The sequence below is a fragment of the Rhyacophila brunnea genome, unplaced genomic scaffold (assembly GCF_057557595.1).
Source record: "Rhyacophila brunnea isolate RB1 unplaced genomic scaffold, BYU_Rbru_1.0 scaffold_2, whole genome shotgun sequence".
Lineage (NCBI taxonomy): Eukaryota > Metazoa > Arthropoda > Insecta > Trichoptera > Rhyacophilidae > Rhyacophila > Rhyacophila brunnea.
The window spans coordinates 6,157,498-6,170,268 of NW_028232859.1; positions in this window are offsets into that span (position 1 = coordinate 6,157,498).

A 12,771-nucleotide genomic window follows, 5' to 3' on the forward strand; every position below is an offset into this window, starting at 1 on the left:
ATATAAATTTTGATGGAAGCAGGCAAGAGTACGCGATGTGATAGGTTTCGCCAAACTGATGAAATGGCCATACTATGGAATGTTACTGGACGAATGCATGTAATGAAATGAAATAGCATGACATCATAATAATGGTATATGAGGCCTTATGGTGGAGAGGGTTCAAAAGATTTTTTTGAGACCACTTTACTTGATACTGTTTGGATACTATTCACCATTCTTTCCGACTGACTTTCTTTTATATTGTATGCGTCTAAACTTTAATATACTTATAGTAAAAGATGGATCTATATTTAACTACATTTTTCCCGACCGCAGCGTAAGTGAACACTGCCAATCTTAACAGCATTTTAACTTTGTATCCCTGATGACATCTTAGAAATCGAGAACATCAGCTGTTGTTTGTTTTCCCAAACTGTGTTCAATCAAATCGCCTCGGAATTAATATATTCTTTTTAGGTGGACATTGTATTCTAAGTTTTTAACATAGGATCTACTTGGTACACTCGGTGTGCTTCCTTGTATTTTTTTTTACTAATGTCATTTTTCGTCATGTTATGAACGCTTTAACGGATCTACGAATGGATTAAGTTTGACAAAATACATGGAAGCATTAAATGAACAAACTGAGTGTGATTGCCACCATAAAATTTCAAAAGTTTCTGTAGAACCTTGAACTAAATTGTGAAATAAAATTTGACGGACATCGAATCCCGCAGTGTTTTACATATCTGTATGCTTAGTAAGTTAATGTATCGTTAATTACATGTGAGACTTCACAATATTCAGCAAGTGTTTATTAAATTACTAAATATGCTAAAATACACGTAGAGATATTACAACAGCGAATGTTATTTGATTGGCATTGAATAAAGTATTGAAATTATCATCTAATGTTATACATTTTCTTCAAATCAGTGGGGAATGTTGCAATGAAAATAATAATACACTCAACATTCATAATGGTTGCCGATTACAAAAGATATGTTATTTATATTTTTTTATAATAGGTAATAAAAATATTTTGTTAAAAATTAATAAGAAAAATACGGCTTAAAATGTGACTGCACAATACGTAGGTAGATTTGGTTTTCTTGTGTGCATTGTTTGTATATTATTAAAATATTTTATTCAGATAAGGAAAACATGCATTAAATAAATATAATACGAGTATCAAACAGGTTCCGCGGTAATTCGCAAAGACTTGTGAAAAAAGAATGACTTGCCACATTTTTATAATTGATTAAAAATAATTACGGTTTTTACGTTGTTTATGATAAAATAATAAAACCTTTTAAAATTTTATCTTGATTTGTTATTGACCATTAGCAGTGTGGTTATTATTGAACTTTAATATTAAATAAAAGAAACACTTTAATAAATTAATAAAATATAGGTACTTACTTACATATTTACAATGTTTGTTCATAATCAGTATGTTAGATGTGGATTGAAAATGTTTGTCATTTTTACCTCTAATTTTCTGGAATCCCGACATTTTACAAAATTTTTAAAATTTTAACCCTTTGACTGCTACGATGTTGTGCAAAATCCGGTCGAAGATTGCTACCAATAATTGTCGATAAATTAAAGTATTGTATTATTTTTAGACACCTTACCACTCTAATTGATTCTGCGAAATCGGAATATTATGAAAACACGTTTTGTAATTAGTTTATCGTTTTGAATAGATAATGAGGCTATTAGATATTCCCCGCTTCGTCTGCCTTTAATATTAATTGAAATTCTCTGTCTCGCTCTATCATACTGACGACCCCGTGTGCAAGCGAAACGAACTATCGAGTTTTTATTTTTAACAGCTATTGAAGACAATTGGTTGTGAAAAAGGTCTTCATGGTGTTTGCTTATCGGAACATTTAAAATATTGCAAATGATTTTTATTTCATTATTTTTTTATAAATGAAATTGTTTTTATATAGTATAAATCCACTTTAATTTATTAAAAAATCTACGGTCCCTTTAGGGAGTCACGATCCGTGTATTTTACTTTAGTAAATTAGAAATAAGTAAGTTAGTATTAATTAAGTTAGTATAATCTTTAGTATTTTTAGGGAAACACTGTTCTAAAATACTTTTCCCACTGTTTCAAATGTATAATATTAAATAAAAAATTGTCATTCCACCCAGAATTTTACTGTAAACAAATAAAAAACGAAAATTGTTTATATTGTAAACTGAAATTTGTATTTGAAATTAATGCTTTTATTATAAAAATGCCGATGCGATGAAAAAAAATACAATTGTTATAAGTTCTAACCCTACCCAGTCACAAAACATATATAAATCAAGTTATATTAGACAAAAATAAAACTAAATATATCAAAAATGTTTCATACCGCTGAAGCAGTAGTATGTTCCAAAATTAACTTAACATTTCAGGCATCAAATGCAAAACGACGATCGTTGTGGCCAATATAAAAAACAACGATATATCGTTGCGTAGCAGTCTAAGGGAATCACTGACCTAACTAAACATATACACATATAAAAATAATACATAAAATTACTTAACATAATTCATTGTTATCCAGTACAACTAAGTAGGTACTTTTTTACCATGTCCGATCTTAATAAGAACCTCCACAGTGTGGAGGTTTGTATGAACAGATTTCCGTTTTTACGAGAAATGGATGTTAACCACTTGCTCAATCTATTAGGTCCATTCTCTGACTCCAAACGCAAATTGAAAAACACTATGTATATTTCTTAGGATTCGAACCTGGGACCCACGACGTTTTAAGCCGCTCGGCTGTCGTGGACATTATTTAGGTACTTATCATGGAAATAGTTAAAAGCTTATCAAAAATAACTGACATAATATCGAAACTTCCGTTTTATTATTAGTTAGTTTAGATTATAGGATATAATTTGAAATATTTTTAAATATTGCAGTGCCGTACAAAGGGTGAATATTATGAAGTTGGGGTAGTTTGTAGGAAATTAATATACTATGATTTTATGAAGGTATGTTTTTTCTCATCCTATATTATTAACCCTAGATATTAATAAATTTGATTTATATAATAACCTTCTTAAATAGTCTGCGGGTTGTTCAGATATAGCCCCTTCTGTAAGCCGAACAAATTCAGGCGTCCTGAATGAATCTGAACATCATCAGTGTTGAAATTGGGGTGAGCTATTAAGACGCTGATCCTAGGAATACGCAAGAAGACTAGGAACGACAGAGATTCTTGGAGGACGAATATGAATGACGTGTACAAAAATAAGGTTGGTTAAATATACACAGACCCGAATAACTTGAAGAATAAACCTACTCTAGAAAATATTTGTTTGCAGGAGCGGCTCTACCTTAAGGGTTCGTAGGGACCATCCTCACATCGTTATCATTTCAAAAATACACGTCCGATTTGTTTATCATTGTCATAATATACGTGTATCTACTTAATTACATGATTGAATAAATTATTTAATATATTTTATCCATCTAAACCCGTCGTAATTTTAAAGAGATATTTATTATTATTATACAGATAAATATAGCAATGATTGTAAATTATGTAATAACATAATGATGATTAGGCGGTATTAAAATAATTAATTAAATTAAATACGCCCTATTTCCTAATTCCTATGTACAAATTAAGAACGCTATGGCGTCTATTTCTCGATGACCGGGGTCACTCAGTCCGATCCCGTTACCGCGGTACAAATCTCGCTCTACAAATAATGTGAATGCATTATCGTATACGCATACTGGGGAGCGAATCAATTAACCCCTAGATGAGTAAATACGCACGTTGTATGTCGTTGTTCAAAACTGATAATGGTATGTCTATAATTAATAATAGTTATAATGAATTAAGTTGATATAAATTTAAGCACGCTTTTTAGACGTGATTAAGTAACGTCTCGTATAATAATATTATTTGTTCTGAAAAAATACTCTGTTCCTCATTAATTGAATCATATTATTATAAGTAACTTGGTACATAATGTATAACATGAGAAAGTAGGTAGGTATGTATATTTAATAATTAATGGCTAAGCCCCACCACCTAGAAAGTCGTCGAGCCGCCACTGTTTGTTGGTAATTGTTTATTTGATTATAAATAAGAAGGATTCTCCCCACTGAACATATAATATGTTATAAGCAGGGCTCGAAATGGAACGGAACGCACCGGAGCGCCGTTCCGGCTCGTGATTTTGTAAAATTATCGCTCCGTCTCGTGGAAAAAATATTTTGACCGTCTGAGTTAGATAAGCCATAGAAAGAAAATCTGACACACTTATTTTTATAAAATACACATACGATTTGATGACTATGTAATTATCTTCAGAAAATTTGTCGAGCGCTCCGGTTCGTAAACTTTTCCATTTCGAGCGCTGGTTATAATGTGAGAAGAGGAACTGTTGTACATGTCTAATTACCACAAATGTGTTGTATGGTTATACCTATCTATTTTGCAAGGATATATTGTACAATACTATTTACCTACAAAACTTAAAACCCAATATTTAAGCGTGATTTAATATAAAAAAAAGGATTTCAAGTTATATTTATTAAGAAAAACAATATTTTTTAAAAAAGATATAAAAATATTAAAACTATGAATTAGTCAAAAATCGCTTAGGCGATACTTAGAAAACTTAATAAAATAAATTTGAATAATAAATATGACCATTAAATATATGTAATAATAAGATGGGTCCGATTCAACAAATTCACATTTTATTACATTTTTTACAATTGTAAATTTATCTTTGACTTAAAATAAAAAATATTTTTCTTTTTAATGTTTTCAGATACATATTTATTAATTAATGCAGTTGAAATTGTAAATTATCAATAAAAAATCTTAAATTGCAAGCTTCGTATTTTTCCGCAAGGTGCCTCTTTAAAAACGGCTAAGTAAAGGCTTCACCTTAAGATCCGACGTAATTAGTGCACACTAAGCTTTGTTAGTCAAACATATTGGTTTTCATTTAACGAAGAATACAATGTGTATATAGGGCTTATTAGTTTTTGAAATTCAATTAAGCTATCTAATCCATGCCATGCTAAATATGTAATAGACAAAAAAATTTCGTTTATTTAAAAAAATATGTAAAATTGTGCCATAAAACCATACATAATTTTAGATATTTTATAGATATATGAATAATTTTCATCGATTATGGTTTGGTTAGGCAGGTTTCATGTAGTGCTAACACCACGACGTGCGCGTTTGGAGTAGTGGGCCATTAGATATAATTAACATGTTATTTAAATGTGGTAATTAAAAGATTAGCAGTGATTGTGAATTGAAATAAAAACTAACCGAACCATTTCTAATATGTATTCTTATTTTAACGAAAACATGTAAGTATCACTGAAAAAGTTTCCACTGTTTTTGTAGAATCGCTCATAGCATACCGGAACTAATATAGTTTGGTTTAGGCAGAATTTAATTGAAACTTAAAAACTAGCGAGCACCATCTACAAATTGCATTCTTGGTTCAATACAAACAAGTGAGTATGACCGACAAATTTAGTGTGCACTATTTATGACGACTATTATAAAATAAGTTGAGAGACGAATGCTGATCTTAGTACTTATTTCCGAGTGATCGTGATCCTCAGTCGTGAATGCTACGATGAGGAAGAAGAAGAATCGTATACATGGATATATTTTACAATCAGGTTATATGCGCCATTGCGTTAATTTTCCGCGGAGCTGAGGTGAATGATTTTCTTGTTTTTAGCAATACATACCTACTACATAATTATTTTCTAGCAATTGAGTGCCATTGGGTGCACAGTTTAATTTGTCTTTTTATTATTTTTTATTATTTTTGTATTATTGGGTGCGCAGTTCGGACGAGGGTTCCTTACCTTTTTCGCTATTTACGTCTCGACAGTGATAAGGTGGACGAATATGCAAAACGGTCAAAAATATCGTGACTTTTGTTTTATTACCTATAAATAAGAAACAACATTTAAAGCAATATAAAAGTGGAAATTATTTTTTATTTGATATTATTTCAACGATACATTTAATATATTTGTGATACTTATATTTATTATTTGTATATATTTGGCACTATCACGTCGGGGCGGTAGGTGAGGGTAAAGAAATAAGATCGCTGTTGCTTGGATGCTGTGAGGGGATAGTTTATTTATCGTTGAAAGAATAAATAAATTCAATAATAACGATGCCAACCTGAGGTTATAATCACGGGTACGGATGTAATGGTGACTCGATAAGATCGATGTGCTCGAGAGATTGATTATATTATTAATGAACTGAGAGGCTGGAGTCGAGTGGACTGACGGTTGACTATGTCGAGTGACCGGACTCAATGTGAGAGTGGTGCGTCGAGTGACGGACTCGTGACGATAGTAGTGCGTCGCATGACAGACTCGATGAGCGAGTGAGGATTAATGGATTGTCCTTCCTATTTATACAAATGCAGTCCATATATTAAAATATTTTTGCAATTAACAGATCATAATAGACCCTACTGATCTAGCTATGATTGAGACAATCATTTTCGATCCATTGTTTTGTTTTGAAAACAAAACATACATATTAAAGTGTGTCAACTATGTAATGCTGAGCGGTATGATTGCTACATATACCAGTGACGAAGGGTGGAGGTAGGCTGTTAAGATCCGCCATAAATAGTGCACATTAAACTCTGTCAGTCATTCGTATTTGTTTTTATTGAACAAAGACTACGATTTACAGATGATGTTGGTTAGTTTTTAAAAATCAATTAAGCTGTGCCTAAACCAAACCATAATAGTTTTGGTCTATTTTGGGCGATACGACAAAATTATGCAGATTTTTTCATTTATACTTATTTGTTTTCGTTGGATTAATATAAATATAGAAATTACACATATTGTTGATTCATTTTTAAATTTATTGAGCCCTGGCTAAACCAAACTATAATTGATAAAAAATATTATTCTGTCTATAAAATATCCAAAGTTATGTATGATTTAATTGCATAAATGTAGATGTTTTATAGATAGACAAGTATTTTTTGACTCATATTTATTATGGCTTGGTTTCGCAGGGTTTAATTTAATTTTACAAACTAACCAACACCATCTGGAAATTGTAGTGAACATAAATACGTAGGACTGACAAAGTTTAGCTGTTTGTGGCTGATCTTAACAGCCTACTTCCACCCTTCACCACTGCAATATACATATTATCGATTATATTATACAAGAGGAGAAAATATAGGAAAATAATATCTCCAATAATGCTTACCCCAATAAGTATGACTTCCTGATTATTTATGATCTTTGTATGTAATCTCTTTGCAGGACTGGTCAGCTCAATATGTGTGCGAGGCACCTAAGTGTATTATTACTTTCCCTTCTAAAAAGATTCAGGAGTGAGGGGGTGAGTGAATAGTTTACTATTTAAAAGTATTTTTTAAAAATCTTCTTTTTTTATAACAATAATATTATAGCATACTGGATATTCGAATAATAATATAACAACGCTATTTACCTTCCTCACCAAGAGATTTTTTTCTTGTTTTTATAGATACATTACAACTTCTAGCTTCTGCAGTAAAGTTAACAAAATAATTAATAGATAAAGTTGTAAGACTGCAAAATACTAATCGTTTTTATTCGTCTAGGTAACAATATTGTTTTGTACCTTGATAGCTGCCTTGTACCTATATATAATAGACCCACCGAATAGTTTTATTGGAAATATTATTTTCTAAATTATTACACAATGACCCCACATTTAAATGTCTTATACCTTCCCAAATATTTGATCAAAATAAAAATAGAACTTAAATAGTTTTTTTTTTCATTTTTTATATTGCAACTCCCAAAGTCACTTACGGCACTAAACTACCTTAGAATACGTGGCTCGATTGTGCCCAATCACCCTAAGACCGGGGGTGTCTTGCCAAACCCTACTTCATCAGAAACCAAGGCAGAGGAAATTTTCGCGAATAATTTTATTGTCTATTATTTTAAAAAAAAATGTGAATGTTAGGTACCTAGTGATAAGACTTCTAGATTTCAATGGTTAAAAGTCCGCCCCACTATCCTTGTCCTGCGTTAGTTAGTTATGTTCACAGAGACGAAATTGTAGGTATGATGAACACACGGGTATAGAAAAATCATTGTACAGTGGCACCGTGAGTACAGCAAAAGCGATTCGCAGTTATATTTGTATTGGATGTTAGAATTAAAACAACCCTATAGCACTTTACTCATGCGAATCGTCGATGGTGCCATTGTAGAACGATTTACATATTTCTTTAAACGTTTCAACATGAACAACAAATTGAAATATTTTCACAAGTGACAGATGGGTAACAGTTCACAAAAAACACATTACAACAATAATTAATTAAACGAATATCGTTTAGAACTATTAGAAGAACTATTATAGAACAATCGTATCCCAGTAAAGGTAAAAAGTTCATTAATATTTTCATCCACTCCCATTGGAGTTAGATGGGCAACTGTTTCTAAAATGATATTTTAAATTCCAATAAGGTAAAATTAAGAAACTACATTGCATTCAAGCAGTCCTATTGAATGCCAAACTGCTAAAGGTCTGGTTCGAAAAGGTGCATATCAGCAATGGCAAACCTTTTTATGCTGACGTGACAAAATATGGAATGTGTGGTGTGCCATCGGAAACCTAAACACACTGAGAACCATGGTAGGGCGCACCCGAGATAACATGGTGAAGTGGGGGTTGTCCGATGACCAAACCTGCGAGTGCGATGAAATGCAAAGCATGGAACACCTATTTTTATGCAAGGTTTGCCCAGTAAGCTGCAATTTCGATGAGATCCTACAAGCCGAGTAAAATAGTGTTGCCTTCGCTAACTTTTGGAGCGACACATTGTAGCTATTGAAGACCTGACACGACAAAGAAGAGCCAGCGGTTATTCTTACGATAAATAAAACAAATGGATCTGTATTATATTTATACTTATTCTTATTATTGATTAATTATTATATATTTATAGAAATGTATGATTCTTTAGTTCGGCCAATTCGATAAAGATATTAAGATGTTGTTTTAAAATTTAACATATATTTTCATGACCCCCACATCCTGAAGCGGGCCCCCAGGCTAGGATCTTTGACGGCCTCCTACCTATCGCTAAAGATAAAGGCAGTGTGACGCTCTACAGTAGCGTTTTCCAAATGGTGTACGTGGTAAGATTAATGTGTATATTTAGTGTTTTTTGTATATTTGAATTCATCTATTTGAATTATGGAGTTATTGAGTATCGATACACAATTAAAAATCGTATCGTACAACCACATAATTTTAAATAATAATAATATTGAAGATAAATAGCGCCGCAGGCGACTTTTTTACTATTCGAGGAAATTTGTGATGTCTGTTTAAATCACTTATCTGGTCGATTCGCTACGCCGGGCCCTTCCTGAGCCCGGGCCCCCAGGCTAGAGCCCTATCAGCATCCCCTTTGTGGGGGCCATGTATATTTTTTAATTCAATACTTGTTCATTGTATAAACTAATATCACTTAAGTATCACCACTTAAAAACCTATAAGTGACATAAACTATTAATATAATATTATGATGCAATGTTCGTTCGTAATATATAAGCCAAGTCCGACAATATTCAGGCCGTGGCACTAGCCTGCGAATTACAATAGTAGTCCTAGTTATTGATAATCTTCGAATGCATTGCGGTAACATTTGCCTAATGATTTTCGACTGTATATTTCATTCAAATTATTACTTACTATTTATTTCAATATGCAACAATCATCATTTTTAATAAACAGTTTACCATTATTGCATTCTAAGTATGAGCAATATCTAGCGCTACCATTGAAGTTTCCACGGCCTGACTAAAGTGGACCTTGTACACATGCAGATTGTATGCCCATTTAAAAACACTGAAATGCAATATTTGTGTCGCTAGATTTCAAAATCAGCCAAGTCCATAATAGATGAAAAGGAGAAAAACAGCTTTTTGTTCTCTCAAGTACACAGTCACAAGGGTGAAAGTTTATATTATTTCGAGTATAGATTATTTAAAAGTAATAAGTTCAACATTTCGATAATGCAGAAATGTTAGAAAGCAGTAGTTTTTCAGGAATTCACAAAAAAGTAATAAATACCTAAAGGTGGACTTAGCTGATTTTAAAATCTAGCGACACATTTCTTCATAATATACATACAAGAATTTGATGGTGATTATACACATAAAAAGGCGCAGAAAACTATTTATATTAGATATTTGTTCATATGCAAGCGGACGATATTATGACTAATAATAAAATAAAACACATAAAAACGATACACATCTACATAATGGCCATAATGCCATATTTATTTATATACCTACAGCTGATACTGACGAAAAAACATTTAAATTCAGCATTTCTTAATAATATGCAATCAAAAGGTTTGATGAATTTAAGATACCTACATAAAAAGATTCATGGGTAAAATGTCAAAATTGTGAGATTTTAGTGTCTCAATTTTATTTTGGATGGTCGTTGGCAGAGATGGTTAACACACGGAGCGATGCCACTGCGGGTAATTTTATTGAATGCATTTAAGTCGCGTGAAACAAACGTGAAAGCACACATCATAAACGTCGTTATTTTGTAGTTCAAAAAGTAGCTGCTACCACACATACAGTTCATACTATTTTCTAGCGTGCCAGCCACGTACACAATATGATTGCCGCGCGACTGCTGAGAATAACGGTGGCGATAATAATGAATGGCAATTCAAGTTCAAAAAACATTATTTACACAATCTGAAAACTGCACATTCTTATATAGGTAATATAACTGATAAAGCATGTACCCAATATTTTATTAAGCGCCACTACAGATCACTATTTCTTTGTCAGATGTACAATGACGTTTATCCGTTTTGACCGGAGATCGCGTCGTGTCACTGTCGCGGCTGTGTGCGCGGGAGAGACTTGCAACATTACTGGCAGTTATGATTTATGGCTATGTTGATGCCGAATCGAATATAAGTGTACATTGCACTTAACAGTTTCAGGTTATCTTCAAAATCATTACATGGTCACAATGTTATTATTTAAACCAACGGTTTGACGGGGCCCTCCACTGCCGCGGCTAGTTCCAAGGGTATGGAAGTGAAGGTTGTCAATGCCAAGAGGAGTCACAGGCCAAGGTATTCATATGGTTGGAAGTCAGAATAAAAACTCATAGTTGGTAGATGGTCCATATATTGTTCAAGTTCACAAAAGTTCACAAAGTTCACAATGGTTCATCATATTATAATTATTAGTGTTCAGAAAGTCAATATTATTCACATAAATGTTCAAGCACGGTATACGGTCATCCGTCAGATGATAAAGTACATTAACACTCGCAACAAAGAAATATTAATTCGAAGAAAAGTTCCACAATTATCCAAAAGCATCAAAAGATTACTACTATCGAACTTAAGTTGACAGTCAGGTACATACGACCCGATGAATAGCAGATAAAAGTCGAAAAGGATTCGGGGCCTCCGTTGAAGAACCGCTGTACGAAATTATACTTTTCACTCGAAAATTTTTAAAGTACCAGATAGGTATTTATATTCGAAAATTTATTCGCGAAATTTTTCTAAGTCGGGGTTAGGTATTTATAAACGAATACTCGCGCCGAAACGACAAAGTCCAACTTTAGGTATTTTACCCGCAGGAGGAAAGGGGGAGTTGGGTGGTCCCAAACTCCTGTGCAGACTTGCACAATTATATGAATTTGTATAATAAATCAGACCGACGCCCGACGTGGACTCGGTCCTGGAAGCAGTGAAAAACTGGATACAGAATTCGGAAATCCTGGGTTTTTATTCGAATCGGGAGATTTCATCCCCTCGGGCGAGCGTTCTACGGGTCAAAAATCCACATATCATTTTCACTATGAGATCTGGACTTAATTGATTGCCCCGCGAAACCGCAAGTCGCGAGGGAGCTGAAATCAACGGTGTTCGGTAGGCGCGGGCCGCCCGCATAAAATCTCGTTCGCGACATCCCGCTGAGAGCGCGATTTCACATAGCTCTCCCTACAATGAATGCGTTTTTTAGCTTGTATTGTACTTTTAGTTTTTAATTAACCAAGCGAAAACTCAGTGTATCAAAGAGTGTGATACGTCAATCTGCTCGTTACCGTTCACGCTAGCATTTGAGTATACATCCCGTGATGTGAGTCTCTTCATGATTGAATGGCGGGAGCCACAAGTTCGGACCTATAAGCGGGCCGCCCACGCGCTACGTGTATATTTATGATAAAAATAAAAATTATTAAAATACTAGGTCTTATTCTCTACGTATACATATAAATGTTATATCTAATTAACTTATATTTAAGGCGCTAAAATTAATGGAATCTGACCCGTCTCTGAGCTCTATATCTCGCGAACCTTTATGGTTACGCGTACTATAGAATAATTAAAATCTCCGCGGTCCGTAGACGCATATGTCATTTTAAGTTTTACGTTGATCGGACACGCGCAGCTCTAGCTATCATTAATAATGTGTTTGTATGGAGATCTCGCGGCTGTCATGAATTGCGTAACAGGGATTTCGCTCCACACATGAGCCAATCGGCTGCGGCCGCGGTCGGGATAGGGAATTGATCCAGTTGTGCGAGGGAGACAACTGTCCGGTTACCGACTGGCGAACGCAGCGCCAAGGCCGCTCATATGTTACACATGAATCGCGAGAAATTCCGCGGGGCAATCTCGCGCTGGATGCGCGGATCACGCGTATGGTATTAATATGGGAGTGATGAAAATTAG